Source organism: Diadema antillarum, unplaced genomic scaffold (assembly GCF_040938485.1).
Source record: "Diadema antillarum isolate AM-2024a unplaced genomic scaffold, OU_Dant_1.0 scf00000157, whole genome shotgun sequence".
Classification (NCBI taxonomy): Eukaryota; Metazoa; Echinodermata; class Echinoidea; order Diadematoida; family Diadematidae; genus Diadema; species Diadema antillarum.
Genome location: NW_027271046.1, coordinates 553817 through 571471, shown reverse-complemented (window position 1 = coordinate 571471; position 17655 = coordinate 553817).

Below are 17655 nucleotides of genomic sequence, written 5' to 3'. Positions count from 1 at the left end.
CGAAATTTCATTTTGTACATGTGTTGGTGGATTGCCAATTCCTTGCCCCCTGCATGGCAGCCTACACTACAGCTGTTTTTTTTTTTTTTTTTATAATTACCTCCGCCAAGGGAGGAGGTTATGTTTTCGTTACCGTTGGTTTGTGTGTTTGTGTGTTTGTTCGTTAGTTAGTTAGTTAGTTAGTTAGTTTGTCCGTGTGCAAAATAACTCAAAAAGTAGTTAACGGATTGGGATGAAACTTGCAGGTAAAGGTTTAGAATGATACAAGTAACAGATGATTAAATTTTGGTAGTGATCCGATAATTTTTGGGGAATTTATGAAGGATTTTTGATATTTTGGCAGGTCAGGTCAATGACCTTGAAAGTTCAGGCTACGCGTATTTGAGGTTTGCATGCGCGCACTAAAGTGCGTGCTCTAGTTTCTGCTTAACCTAGGGCGAGGCGCGCCGTGCAGCTGAGGGTTTATGACGTAACAAAGGCTTCTATATTGGGAAATCGGGCGACTTTCAGCACACATGCTATAAGTACGTGTGAGTGGAAATCACTGATATCTCTAAGGAAGAACAAGATCAGTGGTGGAAATGAGCTGCATGCTTGGCGGAGGTCTGCGCTCTCAGAGTGCTTTTCTAGTTCGTTTGTTTGTTTGTTTGCTTGCTTGCTTATTTGTTTGTCTGTGTGCAAAATAACTCAAAAAGTTGCGGACGGATATGAATGAAACTTTCGGCAAAAAGTTGTTAATGACACAAGGAACAGATGATTAAATTTTGGTTTAGATCCGGGATTTTTTTAAATTGATTTTTGAAGGATTTTTTATATGTTTATCGATATGAGGGTCAATGAACTTGGGAGTTCAAGTTTCGCGTATTTGAGGTTTGCATACGCGCTCTAAAGCACGTGCTCTGCTCGGGCGATGCGAGGCGCCGCGCATCTGGAAGCTGATGACGTGTAAACAAAAGGCTTCTATATTGGGAAATTGGACGATTTTCAGCATAATTATGTGTGTATGGATTAAAATGAGCTGCTTGAAGGAGGTCTTTTTTCTTCTTCTTCTGGTTAAGTCTGCCCCCTTCAATAAGCTGTTCAAGATTCTTGCAGACTGTGTTATTTACATTATTATAGAGTTTATTTGCTAATATTTATGAGCACATGACAAAATATAAAGAAAACAAAACTTTAGCCACTGCATGTGCGGGTCAACCGATAGTCGGTTACGGAATGCTCCACATTGTTATGACGGCGCTGGAACAATATTTCCGAAGACAGAAAATTTTACTCCGTAGGCCTAATCCCAGTCGCACTCACAGAGTACTTTTTTAGTTTTATTCCCAAAGGATGTAACTAATCAGACTATATTACTTATATGTTCAGCTTACTACATTGTCAGAATTTTAGCGATGTAAATGTGATGATAGAAATGTGGTACAACAAACAAAACTTTATGATGAACACATATTTCCGATACAAAACCTTGTATGACAAAATCAACAAATCGGAATAAAGTAACTATGATGTCGTTACCATCAGGCCTCATCACTGGCTAATAAAACAAAAACAGAAGATAAAATAAACAATCTGAACTCAGCTTTATCCAACGTTTAATGCACCTAGGGAAGTACAGTTGGCACAAGTTGAGTGCTAGAAGCAGGGACTCACGGATCCCTGTTACCACTGAGGTAAAACAGACCCACTGCTCCCCCGCCCCCCGCCCGCCCGCGCCGCCGCGCCCCGCCCACTCCCCAACAAAGCACTTGAACCCACAATGACCTCCGCTTTGGGAAAAGTGCGCTCAGCGATATCCAAGTGTTATGAAACAGATGCGAATTCATACATAACTCATTGACAACTAAGTCAATTAATCACAAAAGTGAAGAAGGAACAAACATATCATTCACAACTATATAGAAACTTCAGGCACCCCTCCCTCTGTCAGGCTTTCATACTGTACACCACATGGTTAAATTCCCGATTTTTCGGGAAAAGGACGGTAAGATTTTAGGTGGTGGAAATCCAGAAAAATTGTTCAACGGAGGTTTTTTTAAAAAAAATAGTATTTCACCCCGAAATATCTTTAATACTTGTGGCTTTCAAATATTTAAAAAAGAAAAATTATCCTCAGTTTTGGGTTTGCTTGTTTTTGACCCATGTTCTTTATCGGAAGGTTCATGCATTTGCCTTTTCCGTTTCCTGCTTTTGACTTTTAAAAGTCCACTTCATCTTAGGGGGGAAAGAGAAGGCAGGAAAAGGCTATAGATTCAAGTCAAATATTTTATGGAATATATAGGGGGCCTAATAAAAAATGAGCGGAAAGACTGCTTTCATCACCAACGCGAACACCAAGGGCTTCTGCATAAACCTTGGTTGGAAACAAAATTTTGCCTCAACCTTTCTCTCCGTCCGTATGTGTTTCGTGATCAATGCATGCTCGCACAACGCCAGTGCTTCCGGAAGTAATCGACTCCAGCGGCGGCCACAGCGCTCGCTACGAATATCGAGTCTGGTGCCATTGAAATAACAAGTAAGAATGGTGCCACCATTCGTGGTCATCTAAATTGTTGAACGGGCGTCCCCCGAATTAACTAAAAATTCATAAAGCTTGTCCTTGATTAAAGCAAGTCCAGTCAATAAAGAAAACAGTTGTGAAAATCTGAAAAAAAAAACAAGACGGTGATCGGATATGCACAGCCAGGGCATTCAATAGTATGTGACCCGGTGGGCGCCCACATGACTTCGTAGCAGTAGGCCACTCATAATGCTTTATAGCTACTACTTGGAATTACAGTAGGCCTACTTGCAGCTGGAAAGCCTTCGTCATCGCTACGTCACAAGCAACGTCATTTCGCAAATATTCCAGGCTGGAAGATAACCTACATTTAATAGAGCCTAAACTGAAGTTGTTTTGCTTCCTCCCACCTTTCAAAACGGGTAGAAAAAAAAAATGATCGGCAAACAGGTGAACATTTTAATAAGTGACTCTTGCTTTATTAATAAGCGGTGAATTGACGCCCCCATTCCGCCACCGACGTAACGATTCGCGCCCTCATCCACCACTTCCGGGTTTTATTTCTTTTGTTTAACCCTATAAAGCCCAAGCTATTTTGACCCCTTCCATAAAACAGGCCCATGCAGGGGGGGGGGGGGGCACATTGTGCCCCCCTATATAACTTCTTTATTATGATGTATGACCGTCATATTTGGTACATGAGTAGAGCAACTCATGCTCTACATGACCCAATATTTGAAATTTCTCAAGGTCATCCACTTAGGGCGCTATTCACCAAAATACAAAGAAATACATAGAAAATACGCTAAAATCAGGTTTTTTCTTTATATTTCTTCATCCCCAGTATATATGAGGTTTTTTATATCAATCATTTTCATGTTTACCACAAAGGAAAAGCAAGTCAACCTTCTCTGTCTTTTATGGTTGAACTTTCTCAAGGTCAACACGTGGGGGCGCTATTCATTGCAATATAAAGAAATATATGAAACCTATGATGTATTGCTTGGAATGGGTACATATATTGGTATCATATGTCATATTTCCAAAATATTGAAATTTTGAGTAGTTGTAGATTGATAATATGATAAACAAATGATATTACCGGCAAAGCTTGTGTGAAGATAACATAAAATAAAAGGGAAGTCTTTGGAAAATGCTGTATTTTCGATTATTTCTATTATATGTATTGTTTGATGCCTATATTATATAAAAAATAAAGGAAATAATAAGAAGACCATTTCAGGGTAATTCACAACCATAATCACTTCATATTTTTGTCCTTCAGCAAATTACAGCCAAGAAAACCGTCCTTTCATCCATTATTATAATGTTAACTGAAATTGGAACAGAAAATCGTGCAAAATCTGATGAACATGGTTGTCAGTTTACAGTTGCCATGGCAACCAGCAATATCGGACATAGCTAGATTATATATCAAAATGTTCGCAATAAGATTTTAGGAAAAGTCACAAAATTTCGTTGAAATTGGGTAAAGGGTGTAGGAGTGGCAAATGAAAATATGGTAGGGGGGGCACAATGTGCCCCCCTTGGGCTTTATAGGGTTAAAACAGGTATTTTATTGACGCCCCCATTCCGCCACCGACGTAACGATTAGGGACTCATTTTTTTTTTCGTGCACGATTCGTGCCCTCATCCAACACTTCCGGGTTTTATTTCTTTTGTATAAAAGAGGGAGGCGCACCCCACCCCCCGCACACCCCCCCCCCCCCCCCGCAGAATGGGGATGGTTTGTTTCGAGTAAACTCTGGCGGAGTTTTGGATATGATTAGGGCCTATAATGTAAAAAAAAACATATTTAGTCGTTTAAATCATGGTTGCCATGGAAGAACATTGTGCAGTTATGCTGGATACAAGATATTATAGCTAAGGACTCTAATGCCTTAATGCCATTACAAGGCATAGGACCCACTTCGATTTAATTCAATTCAATTCAAATTTCAAAACAGTTATATCATAATTATCTCTCCACATTATAATGTATTTCTGTTGCATTGAAAGTATCAATAAAAGATGATGGAAAAAACAAGAAATGCAATTCAAATGAAATTTTATTTCCAATAACACGTGTTTGTTATCGACTATACAAATTCAAAGAAAACAAAACGTACAATGTATATGGAACTAATAGGAGATATTAAGAAATCAGGCCTTCTCAAATGGTATGCATAATAATATTATATGGGACCTATAGGCCCTACTATATCATGTATAAATGTATGTATATATATATATATATATATATAGTATATATATATATACATATAAATGGGCCATTCTCCCGAAAAGTGTGCAAAATTGCGATTTTCGTGTCGCCAGCATGTTCATACAGTTTAAACTGATATTTTGTTCCTTAGAAATCAATGTTTTAGTTAAATTCATGCGAGAGGTTAGACCTGTAAAATACATATCAATAAAGCTATTGGGACAGTCCGGGATAGTATTAGAAATACGATGCGAAATTTGATGTAACCCTATATATACCCCATGTCGCCAGACAAGGAAGTGCTCATATAACAAGTTGTTACTCGTTAAAGGGATGATGCAGTATCGGTGGAGATGAGAATTGGGCTTTTAACTTTTTGCAAGATACCAAGAAAACACTTATGATAGTACAGAGCATACCATTTTAAGAGGAATTCAAAGTTTATTTCATGAAGATCGGGTTTGGAATGACTGAAACATCCAAAAACAAAGTAAAACAAAGCGATAGTAATAAAGTGTGGGTCCCACACTTTATTAGAATCGCTCTTTTTGGGATATCTCGGCCATTTCAAAACCAATTTTCATGCAATTAACGTTTAATTCATCATAGAATTACATGCTCTTTCATGTTTCGTAAGAGGTTTTCTCATTATCTCACTTAGGAATGTTAAAAACCTGAATCCTCACCTCAACCAGTGCTGTACAGTCCCTTTAACATATGATTCAAATCAAATCTTATGTACCTCATTTCATTGCCCCTGGAGTGCCTGACTGAAAAATGATATTACATAACAATATGATGTTTTGATATTTCTCTAAGAGATCATTAACCATCATGTCGCCAAATCGCGGTCTAGGCCCTTATAGGTTACCCTTTTTCAGACTCTAGAGAGAAGATCATAGAAATGCCGCATGTCAATGTAATTTCATGTGTTAAACAAAGTCAACCTAACGCATACATGGAACCATGATTTATTCATTGAATCTCTTGTTACAATATATATAAATACAAATTATATATATACTGATCCGAAGCCGCGGAAGCCTTATGTTACGATGAGCTGAAATCAGATACGATACCTAAAATTTGCTTCATTTAGAAAAAGTATGCTGTAAACAAAAACAAAGCTCAGATACTTTTGAATACTTAAGGTAATGATTAATCACACAACAGAAAGTGTTGGAGAAAATGAATATTTTTGTAGAATAATAGTGTGAGAGCGGTAACGGCACATCAGATACGTTACCATCTAACATGTCACATACGTTGCCAATAAAACGTATCGTGCAGCAAGGTTAACCGCGACGCGCTTTTGCGCGCGGATTTTGACAACGTGTTCTACTTGCTAAGAGGACATAAGTTCTAAAAGGAATTAAAAGTTTATTTGATGAAAATCAGTTTTGAAATGGCCGATATATCCAAAATAAAGTAAAAGAAAGATGTCCTAATAAAATGTGATAGCTCATCTTCTTTTATTTGGACATCTTTCTTGTACTTTATTTTGGACATCTCAGTCATTTGAAAAACCGATTTCATGAAATAAATACTTAATTTTTCTTAGAGTTGTATAATGCTCTTAAGTATTACTTATAAGTGGATTTCGATTATATTGCAAAAGTTACAACCTAAATACTCATGATGTAAGCCAGAACTAGTACTGTACTATCCCTTAGAATTGTGGCATTTACAAAAAGGGCCGTCATACGTTACAAATTCATCTTATTTCTGCTTTGTTGTTGTTGTTGTTGTTGTTGTGTGTGTGTGTGTGTGTGTGTGTTTTGCTTCACAATAACAGAAGACTTTAAGGACTGAAGCGTGGTATACCTTTTTTCTTTCAACTTCACAGCAAACGCAACAACATGAACGGTCTACCGTTGTTCATTATAATTTTGCATCTTGTTATCTACATAAAAATGAATGGGCTTAGTATTACATGTATTATGGTTAAAGTCAAGAGCACTTCCTTCTTTGCAGGTTTATGGTCTGAAAATGACAATATAGGATTTGATGTCTAACATTTTGCATCAGGTTTTTGAATCACAATATGTTTGAGTGATCGGGTTTTCATGTAGGTAGTTCATTGTGTCAATGAATATAAATACGTTGTCAGATACGTTACCATCGTTTATTGGTTCTTGAAACTTAATTCATTACAGACATGAACAAAGGAAAAATGAATTCATGTGTATCATTTGCACAAATCTTTTCCAATTTCATTCTTACCGTATTCCGTTTACTTAATAACAAAATTTCGGAACCATATTTGAAAAGAAGTATTGTGGATTTGTGCCTGCTTCTCTCTCGTATTTCACGTCTACATCTCAAAGTTTTATTGAAGAGTCATCTAATCTTCTATCTATGACGAGAACATTCTTTGTGTTTAGAAGTGCGGTGTTTTTGAATGAAAATAATCATATATTGTGATGTTCTTACAAGTTGAAATGAATATATTGGCATGATTGGTGTTGGGTTCATACTAACGGAACGTCTGATGCGTCAGATATACGTTACCACACACCGTTCTTCTTTCGATCCGAAATGTATTTAATCTTGCAGAGATGTTACATGGCATTTGCTATTTATGAGAAGTATAAAACTTGTTCTTAAAGTTTCACACATAATCAATGAGATTATTGATATATAAATTCAAATTCAGGAAAAAGTTAGATTAGGGTATCATATGATATTTTAATCAGAATTGCGAATATGTTCTTGTTTTTTATTTAGCCTCCATTTTATAACTTATACGATCACTTTTATTACAGATAAGATCAAGGCTGACTCCAAAAATGTTTTCATGATGTTTGTAGATGTTTTAGCTTTTAGTTTTACATAAGCATTGCCATTTTAAAGCAGGAAATAAGAAGACAATCAACAGTGTTCTAAGATACCTCTGGTAACGTGTCTGATATTTGGTTTTAACATGCAAAAAAAGGACTCCACGTTTAGAAATATTTATAGAAAAAATATGGACTCTCAAAAATCACCAATTGATTGTTTTGTATTCCTAAGCCTAAGGAATTAAAATTTTTAAATCGACAAAAACTGAATGAAATCTCTGATGTGGAATATTTGTCATTAATTTGTACAACGGTAATTGCACACTTTTTCGGAGAATGGCCCAAATATGTAACTTTACATAAATTATGATATAATTTTGCCCCCCTCCATTTATGACTTGATTATACTACGTTGGTTTTGTTTTCAGATCTTATGGGAATTCTTAAAGACAATGTCTTTTGCATGAAACCAAAGAGTTTAAAAGAGCCGGCAGTATTATTTGTTTTGTTCTTTTATTTCCTCATCTCATCAAAGTTACTGATGTTGAACTATTAATTCCAAATTAGATATATGTTTTCCCGTCCATTTTCGCACTTTTAAACTTCAATTTCAAAGATTTTTCATTCAAATTCGTCCCGAGAAACTCACAGAATAAAAATCCTAACTTCAATTTAGTCAATCGTCATTGTAATTCGTTTTTCGTCAACTATTTTCAAAGACATCGCATTCAAAATCGTCGATTGTCACTGAAATTCGTCCCCGCCGCCCATCGACTGGAGAATGTAAGAATCAAGTTCGTCTTTGTTCGCACAATTTCATGATTTTTTCAAACAAATTCGTCGGATAGCATTGTTCTTTTAGTGTGAGGGTGAATTAATTCTAAGCCTGCATTACCTCACTTTCTCCTGGTATTGGGATCAACAGACATTATTCCTAAACCGTTTGCTTGACAATAATTTTATATACACACACAGGAGGCTGAAGGATAAAAGGCAGTCAGAGAACATTAAAAACAGTAAAGACAATCTTTCATCATGTTGTGACAACTTTTAGACTTGAGCTCTTTTACTTCCTGATTTTATGTTATTGCATGAAACAAACTTTATTCAAAATGATTAACGGCAAAAAATTGATGTCTTTTTATATACATTACAATGGGTTTAAACTCTTATACACACATGTAAAACTGTCTGGAAATCATGGATCACTGTTTTCGTTTGTTTGACAGTATGTCTCCGTGTGTTCTGTGAGAAGGGTGTGTCTGTATATGTGTGTGTGTGCATGTTTGTGGTTTCTTGTGTGTGTGCAGAGGTAGGGTATATGTGTATGTTACTCCTAAATGTGGAAATATGTGAAGGGTTGTTGGAAAAATTTAATAACCAAGAAATCACAACAGAAAAGATATGAGACGAATTTGAAGGAAAATTTGACGAACATGATCGCTACAAGACGAAATTGCTTTTGCTGTTTTGTGTGCAGCGAGTGTGACGGACGAATTTGAATTTTAAATGACGAAAATGTGTGACAAATGACTAAATTGAATAGACTTTGTTCGAAAATGATGGATAAAAGACGAATTTGAAACTAGGATTGGCATATTCTAGATCTCTCCGGAAGAAATTGAACCACAAATAATTATATTAAATTGAATGAAAAAAGTGTGAAAATGAGCGGGAAAACCTATATAGGTTTTCCCATCCATTTTTGCACTTTTGTCATTCAATTTCAAAGATTTATTATTCAATTTTGTCTCGAGAAGCACGTGCAACGCAAATCCTAACTTCAATTTCGTCAATTGTCATTATAATTCGTTTTTCGTCAAACATTTTCAAAGACACAGCATTCAGAATCGTCAATTGTCATTCAAATTCATCCCTCCCGCTGACGGATCGCAGAATGTGAAGATGAAATTCGTTTTTGTTCACACAATTTCATAAATTTTTCATTCAAATTAGTCAGATGTTGTCGATTCTTTATTTTGATGGTGAACCAACTTTAATTAAGCCGATATATTTTTACTTTCTCTCGTAAATTGTATCGTTACACATTATTCCCTAACCACTTGCTTAAACAAAGGACTTTTGAATAAAACGTATCCAGACAAAATAATGCATATCATATTTTTAAATAATGCATATATATTAAATAATGCATATAATGTTTATCAGTCAATCGATCATATAATTTCTTGTATTACGTGTGGGAGGAATGCAGCCTACAAGCTCAGCTTTTTAGCATTCCTCCCCATTTCCAACATTTTCCTATACCTACAAGTTTTCTGTAAATGTATCCTTTACTTTGTATGATGAAATTTATGCACTGTATATATTCATTTTTTTTGTAATATATTTACATGTTTTTGTTGGAAATGCAAAATAAATGAATGAATGAATGAATTAATATTTTTACCTCTTTCTTCATGCAGATGTATACTCTTGCCTATCCAGAGGGTTTGTTTGATTGATAGTGATAGTGCTCACCTTGTTGGAAAGGTAATTGGGTAAATATTTGGTTTCAGTATATCATTCAAACACAACTAAGTTAACTTCTACATTAACATTTCAAAACTCGCACTTATTTCACACACACACACACATTTCATGATTCACAGGATCCAAATTACACGAATCCTATTTACTTTGCAGAGTGCAACAATAACATAAGTTTGATATACTGAGCAAATAGGCTTGCATCAGTTCGCACTATTTAAGGTTCAAAGTAGTTACGTAACTAAATTGTACCCGGTAATGTGATGCTAAGTATGTATACCCTATAGGTATAATGTTGCAAATATGTGGTGCTTATTTGATCCATGGAGCCAATCAGTGTCACTGCCTGTTCCTTTTATAGAGACGCAATATTGCCCAGTAACCTCAAGGTGCACTTGAGGTTACTGGGCAATGTTGCGCCTCTAAAGGAGTAGACAGTGACACTGACTGGCTCCTTTAAAGAAGCAATTTTGCAGCAGTCATGGATCAAATAAGCACCACATATGTGCAACATTATACCTATATATAAGGCACATAATTGCACCCTCAAGAGAGGGTACAATCTTGGAACTTTGGGTGCTTCTTTGCACCCTCACGAAAGGGTGTAAAGTTGCACCAAAAGTAAAGGCAAGACAGGGTGCAAAGTTGCGCCGAAAAACTAAAGGGTGAAAGATCGCACCCTTAAGAAAGGTGCAAACTTAGCACCACTTCGTGTGGGTGGAAAGATGCACCCTCAAGAAAAGGTGGAACTTAGCACCACTTAGTGTTGGTGGAAATATGCACCCAAGGGAACAACTTCGCACCTCTCTGGAGGTGCAAAGGTGCATCGCTATGGTGCAAAATTATACCATTGCACATGGTGCAACTTTTGCACCCATTTCTTGAGGGTGCAAGATAACACCCATAGGGAGCCACCAGTGTGACATCACTTAGCACCCTTAAAAGGTGCAAGTGAACCATTTTTTCTTAGTGTGTAACTTTTATTTTGTAAAGGCGCCTTCCCCTCATGAAATTCCTCGAGCCGCCCTTTAATGCAACCAATGAGTTTTGACATTTGTGGTTGACGCAATCATGGATCGAGAGGGGGCGCATTCCTCTCCGGGTGCCCCCTTTTATTTTGCTTTGTTAAAACAACAGAAATAAAAACGAAAATTGTGAGGGTGTGGTGGCGCCTCCCTATTACGGAATTCTCGTATCCGCCCCTGTAAGGCAAGCAATGGTTTTGACATTGTGGTTGACGCAGTCGCGGATCTATAGAGGGGCGCGGCGCCCATCTCCGTCTTTTTTTTTCTTTGTTTGTCAAAACAAAAGAAATGAAATGAAAAAAGGGGGACAGGGTTGCGCCAGCGTTTGACTTTGTAAAATCGCCTCCCTTTTACGGAATTCTTGGATCCGCCCCTATGACGCGTTATGACATTGGCCGTCGACATGTTTTGACAATTTGTGGTCGACGTGTTATGACATTTGTGGTCGACGTATTTTTGACATTCGTGGTCGACGTGTTTTGACATTTGTAGTCGACGTGTTATGACATTTGTGGTCATTTTGACATTTGTCTTCGACGTGTTATATGACATTAGTGGTTGCTAATACGACATTGGTGGTCGATTTTTGACATGGGCTCTACACAGGGTCTTTAGGTTTGCATACCCGCACTACAATAAAGTGTGTGCCGCAGTTTGACCTGGTCATGACACAGATGACGTAACAAAACGCTTTTATGTTGGGAAATCTTGCTGCATTTGCATATGAGTGGAAGTCACTGATCTTATTAGGAGAACTATAGATCAGAGGTAATTTTCTAAAAATTAAAACGGCTCATGGACACTTCGTATTTTCAGGGACGCCGAAGATCCGAATTACCAGACACAGCTTCTTTTTGGAGTATATAGATTGCTCCTGTTGGTCAAGTTTTCCTTTCAGATTGTTCATTCACTCGCTTACTATTCACATAGCTATTTCATTCCTTCTCCAGGTGGTTGAGTTCACTTTCATTCCAGGACTGGGCTTGCTATATCTTGCTGCTCCAGTCGAATGATTTTTTTTTTTAAGTCAACAGCCTCCTCATAGCCTCCTTTAATCGCCTATAAGCAGAATGTCTTGGAAGATCTATTTAAACAACGCCTTTGTTAACCGTGTATGTTGTCATGCATAAAAGTGAATCACAGTATGATAGATCCTATAAGGGGTTGAACAGTTGTGAGGAATGTGGAGATGATAAAAGGACACTAAAGGAGAATGATACAGATCATAGGAGTCAATGGGCTGGTGAGCCGCAAGCATCAAATCAGAGTAAAACTCCAGCAGAACATTATTAACAGGGACTATGATAGGGGGAATGATGGCAGCTTCTTACCAACGGAAGGGTTTGGAGTTGAACATTAAAAAAAAAAATCAGTTGCACTTTTACCTTATCTCCAGGTGTTACATAATTATGTTCACAGTGATCAATTAAGAAATATCGGTAAATCTCCTGTTATAATCAATATGTTCAATTTCTCCAAAAGCATCAATTTTACTTGACATTTATCCAAGAGTGAGAGATTTGTGTCACCTCGCGTAGTTCGCCGCCTCCAGTGTTATAATAACATAATATCATACAAAACCAGGGGCGTCACCAGCTTTTTTTCAAGGGGGGTGCGTTTTGACACTAAAATGTAACGAGATTTTTTGGACAGACATTTGGAATATGATAGGAAGCTCTCAATCCCTAGACTTTTACTGTTTTTTGAGGGAAACCAAACGGGGAAAGGGCACCGGCGCGGCGTAGCTAGGATTTTATCTTTGGGGGGGGGGGGGGGGGGAGGAGGATGTAGAAGTACCTGTTGTCCCCCCCCCCTCCTCCCACTCTTAGAACTGAAATTGCATTTTGATGTTGTAAATGGTGCAATTTGATGCATGTTTTATCGACTTGAAACAGTCCCACTTGTTTAAGGGTAGCAGTAAATTTTGATGTAGATTATTAATGAACAATTTGCCCGTAAAATAGTATCATCCAAATAAACTTCCTGTTTTAATATTTACACTGAATATCATGAACGCGGCCAAGCAAGAGCGATAAGAGTGAGCGAGTGGGAGGATGTGGGTGTCCCCCTCCCACGGTGAGCACTTTTTGCATTTTGATGTTGTAAATAGTGAATAATTTGATGCAAGTTTTTTGCATGTTTTATCGACTTGAAACAGTCATTTTTTATTATTTTTTTCTTTTTGCTTTGGAAATTAAGGGGGGGGGGGCGCACCGGGTGCAACTGCTGGTAATTACTGGCAGCAACATCGGGTGAATGGCATAACAATTAAATGCGAGCGAGCGAAGAGAGCGAGCTTGAAAAGTTTGACATTTAGTCCCAAAACTGCCATTTGCAGACATATTTTTTTCGCTTTGGAAATAAAGGGGGGCGCACCGGGCGCAACTGCCGGCAATAACTGGCAGCAACATCAGGAGAATGGCAAAACAATTAAATGCGAGCGAGCGTATAGCGAGCGAGCTGGAAAATTTTGACACATCACAGTAAAAAAAAACTGCCGTTTTTAGCTATATATTTTCGCTTTGGAATTTAAGGGGGGGGGGGGCGCATCGACCGCAACTGCTGGCAATTACTGGCAGCAATATCAGGAGAGCATAACGATTATTATTAATGCGAGCGAGCGAGCTTGAAAATCTTACATTTCACAGTCCAAAAACTGCCGTTCTTAGCCATATTTTTTCGCTTTGGAAATTAAGGGGGGGGGGGCGCACCGGGCGGAACTGCTGGCAATTACTGGCAGCAACATCAGGTGAATTGCATAACGATTAAATGCGAGCGAGCGAAGAGAGCGAGCTTGAAAATTTTGACATTTTCCGTAAAAAAAAAATGCCGTTTGTAGCTATATTTTTTCGCTTTGGAAATTAAGGGGGGGGGGGGCGCACCGGGCGCAACTGCTGACAATTACTGCCAGTAACATCAGAAGAATTGCATAAAGATTTTAAATGCGAGCGAGCTCGAAAATTTTGAGATTTTACAGTCCAAAAACTGCCGTTTGAAGCTTTGTCTTTTTTTGCTTTCGAAATTAAGGGGGGGGGGGGCGCACCGGGCACAACTGCTGGCAATTACTGGCAGCAATATCAGGAGAATTTAAATGCAAGAGCGGTAGCGAGCGAGCTTGAAAATTGTGTTATTTTACAGTCCCCAAACTGCCGTTTGTAGTTATATTTTTTTGCTTTGGAAATTGAGGGGGGGGGGGGCGCACCGGGTGCAACTGCCGGCAATTACTGGCAGCAACTTCAATGGCATTATACGACTAAATGCGAGCGAGCGGACAAAAACTGCCATTTGAAGCTATGTTTTTTCGCTTTGGAAATTGTGAGGGGGGGGGGGGGGACGCCCGGTGCACCCCCCCCCCCCCTGGATCCGCCACTCGTAGTCAAGGGTGTCGGTTTATGTTCATGACTGGGGGAGGTATAACCAGCGAGGTGGCGTCGAAGTGACCAAGCGGGGGAAGGATGTCCAAAATCTGCACTTTAGAGCATCCCCTAATTGTGAGTGTTTGTTTGTGTGTGTGTATTATATACATGGAAAAGTTAGGAATTAGCCCATAAAGGTCAAGTCTTTTTATTGGCAATGCAAGACATTTTTATATAGACTATAGTATATATGTAAAGCAACACTGCAAAATCAATGATCTAGCTTTGATATAACGAAGCGTAAGGTACAAAGGTGTAAATTCTACATCACATTGTGCAACATTGTAGCGACTCTTTTTTGCCGTTCGGATATTCTGAGTACACACTGCGCACATACTGCTTTTATGCAGGATGCCAACCAGGGTCCCATTGCATAAAACTTTTTTAGCAACCTTAGAAAATTCAGGTTGGGATTTGCCCAACCTGAATTTTTTAAGGTTGCTAACCTAAGAATGTAAAATCCGTTGCATAAAAACTCTGGTTGGGAGCTTCCAACCGGAATTTTGTGATTTTCAACCGGAAAAAAAAAATCTGGTTGGAGTTTTATGCAACGGGCCCCAGGAATCACGCTGAATCACAATCTTTTGTCGGCTCCGGGCTTTTTGAACAATGTTTCACATTGTACACCTATTTCATGGTTAAAAGAAATCATAGAAGATTTTCTTACCTTAGATGATTTTCTTACCCCCCCCCCCTCTCCCCCCTCCCCCCCCCCCCCGTAGTTACGCCACTGCATTTGGGTGAAATAATTGGACAGATTTCTAACAAAAAAGCAAGAAAATCTTTTCATCGCGGGAATTATGAGCATGTGGGGTGGGGCAAATGGTGCAATTGCCTTCCAATATTTCTTATGGGGGCAACATTTTTTTTCTTTCAAAAGCAAGAAAATCTTCTCATTTCGGGAATTATTAATTATGGGGGGGGCGAAATTATAATAATTATGCTTGCCCCTCCAATATTTTTATGGGGGCAACTTTTTTTTCTGTCAAATAAAAGGTAAGAAAATCTTCTCGTCTCTGGAATTATGGAGGGGGGGGGGGGCAAAATGATATGCTTGCCCCTCCATTCTTTTTTTTTTTGCGTTTGGCATGCTTTTTTCTTGCGTTTGGCAATGCATGCTCGCAGTATGTCACTGCATCGCGGATTCTTTTTTTTTATGAGGCTAATTTAGGGCTCGCTCTTGGGCTGGCAATATGGATTGGTCAGAAGTAACCTACATAGACCCTACATACTTGTAAGTAGCACACGTACATGCAAACGTGTACGTGTTCCGTACCGTACGGTACAGTGCTGCCAGAACTAGGGGTGCGAATTGTTTTTGCCCACGATTTTTTTTTTTAATGTCCCTGGTGCAAAATTAAAAACAAAATAGAAAAGAATAATTATTTAGCGTCCGGCGTTGAGGTCGCTTGCAGACTGAAGTTTTTTTTTTTTTAAGGATCTGAAGGGGGGTTCGTTCGCACCCAACGCACCCTCCCCCCCTGGTGAGGCCCATGCATCTCTTTCAAAATGGAAGGAAACAATATTTTAGCTTTCACACAATATACAGTGCATTTCAATGTGTTAAAGAAGGCAACATTTTTGCTACAGGGTTGACTTTTGTGAATTATTGAGAAAATAAAAGCACATCGAAATATATTACATAATATGGTATCTGAAGTAGCTGACTCTTTTAGGTCAATTTCTCTAGTTTGAGGGCAAGTGGTAATGCAGGGTATACTCCCATCATTGAAATATAAGACATAACGACAATGATGATCACGATGACGCCAATGAGGATGATATGTATGATGATGATCACAATGACGACGATGACGACGATGATGACGATGATGGCGAAGATCACAAAGATGATGAAGACAACGTTGATGACGATGATGATTACAAAGATGATGATGTCGATGTCGACCACAAAGATGATGATTATGAAGACGATGTCGATGTCGACCACAATGATGATGATTATGAAGACGATGTCGATGTCGACCACAAAGACGATGTCGATGACGATGACGATTACAAAGATGATGATGTCGATGCCGACCACGAAGGCGATGTCGATGACGATAATGATCACGAAGGTGATAATAGTGATGACAATGACGATGTCGATAATCACGAAGACGACGTCAATGACCATGAAGACAATAATGATGATGTAGACATCGATAACGACGATGATTATGAAGATGAAAACGAGGTCAATATGGATAGTGCTTACGAAGATGACAACGTCGTTGGCGATCACAAAGGCAATAGTGGCAGTGACGCCGATAATGACGATCACGATTACGCCATCGTTGACAATCACGATGACGACGACAACGTCGACAACGACAACGTCGACGACGATCACGATGACGCACGATCACCAGCAGGAGTGTGTTGGGATTGTTTTTTGTGATGAGCGGGTCTTTTGGTGGAGTCTTGGGCTTTCAAATGGATGAATTGTGATAGGGGACAAATTTGTGGTGATTTATGGTTTGGAAAATAATTGTCGGGTTGGGGCGGTATTGTAAAACAGTGAAACTGCACTGAAGATCCCATGTTTGCTTGTTTTCTAATCACCATCATTATCATCTCAACGACATTATCGCTACCTTCATTATCAGCTTCATCATCCAATCATTGCCATTTTTACAGTCATTGCCACAGACGGGTCATTGTCATCTTTACCTGGGATCACCATCTTGGGATTTTACAGTTTTTGGATTTATGATGTAATAGCTAGCTGCTGATGTATAATATAGATTATGTTATTTATGAGCTGTTATACCCCCGCTTCCTTTTCCATTCTTATTTTTCTTTCTTTTCTCTACCGTTAATTGTATTGTAAAGTGATTATGTGCAATACAATGGTGGAATGTAGAAAGAAATGTAGATGATGATGTAATCACTGATATTGTTCTCGTATGTGTTAATTTGCTTATTGTGTCATCTTTTAGGGCGAGTTGGTTTGAGTTGTTTCAGTTTATCGCTGGTTGACATGGTGGGGGGGGGGGTTGAGACTGGGAACGTAGCAACAGGGAAGGTTTCTGCAGTTTTTACCATCATGCCAATTGAGTCGGTTTTATGCCGCGTTTTTATACGATTGTTCTTTTCAGTTTGACTTTGCATGCATGTTCAGTTATTTATTATTTATCATGTATTATACAACGTCCAAGTAGATCCTTGTAATTTGATTGGAGGATTGTTGGTCACGTGATATTCAATAAGTACT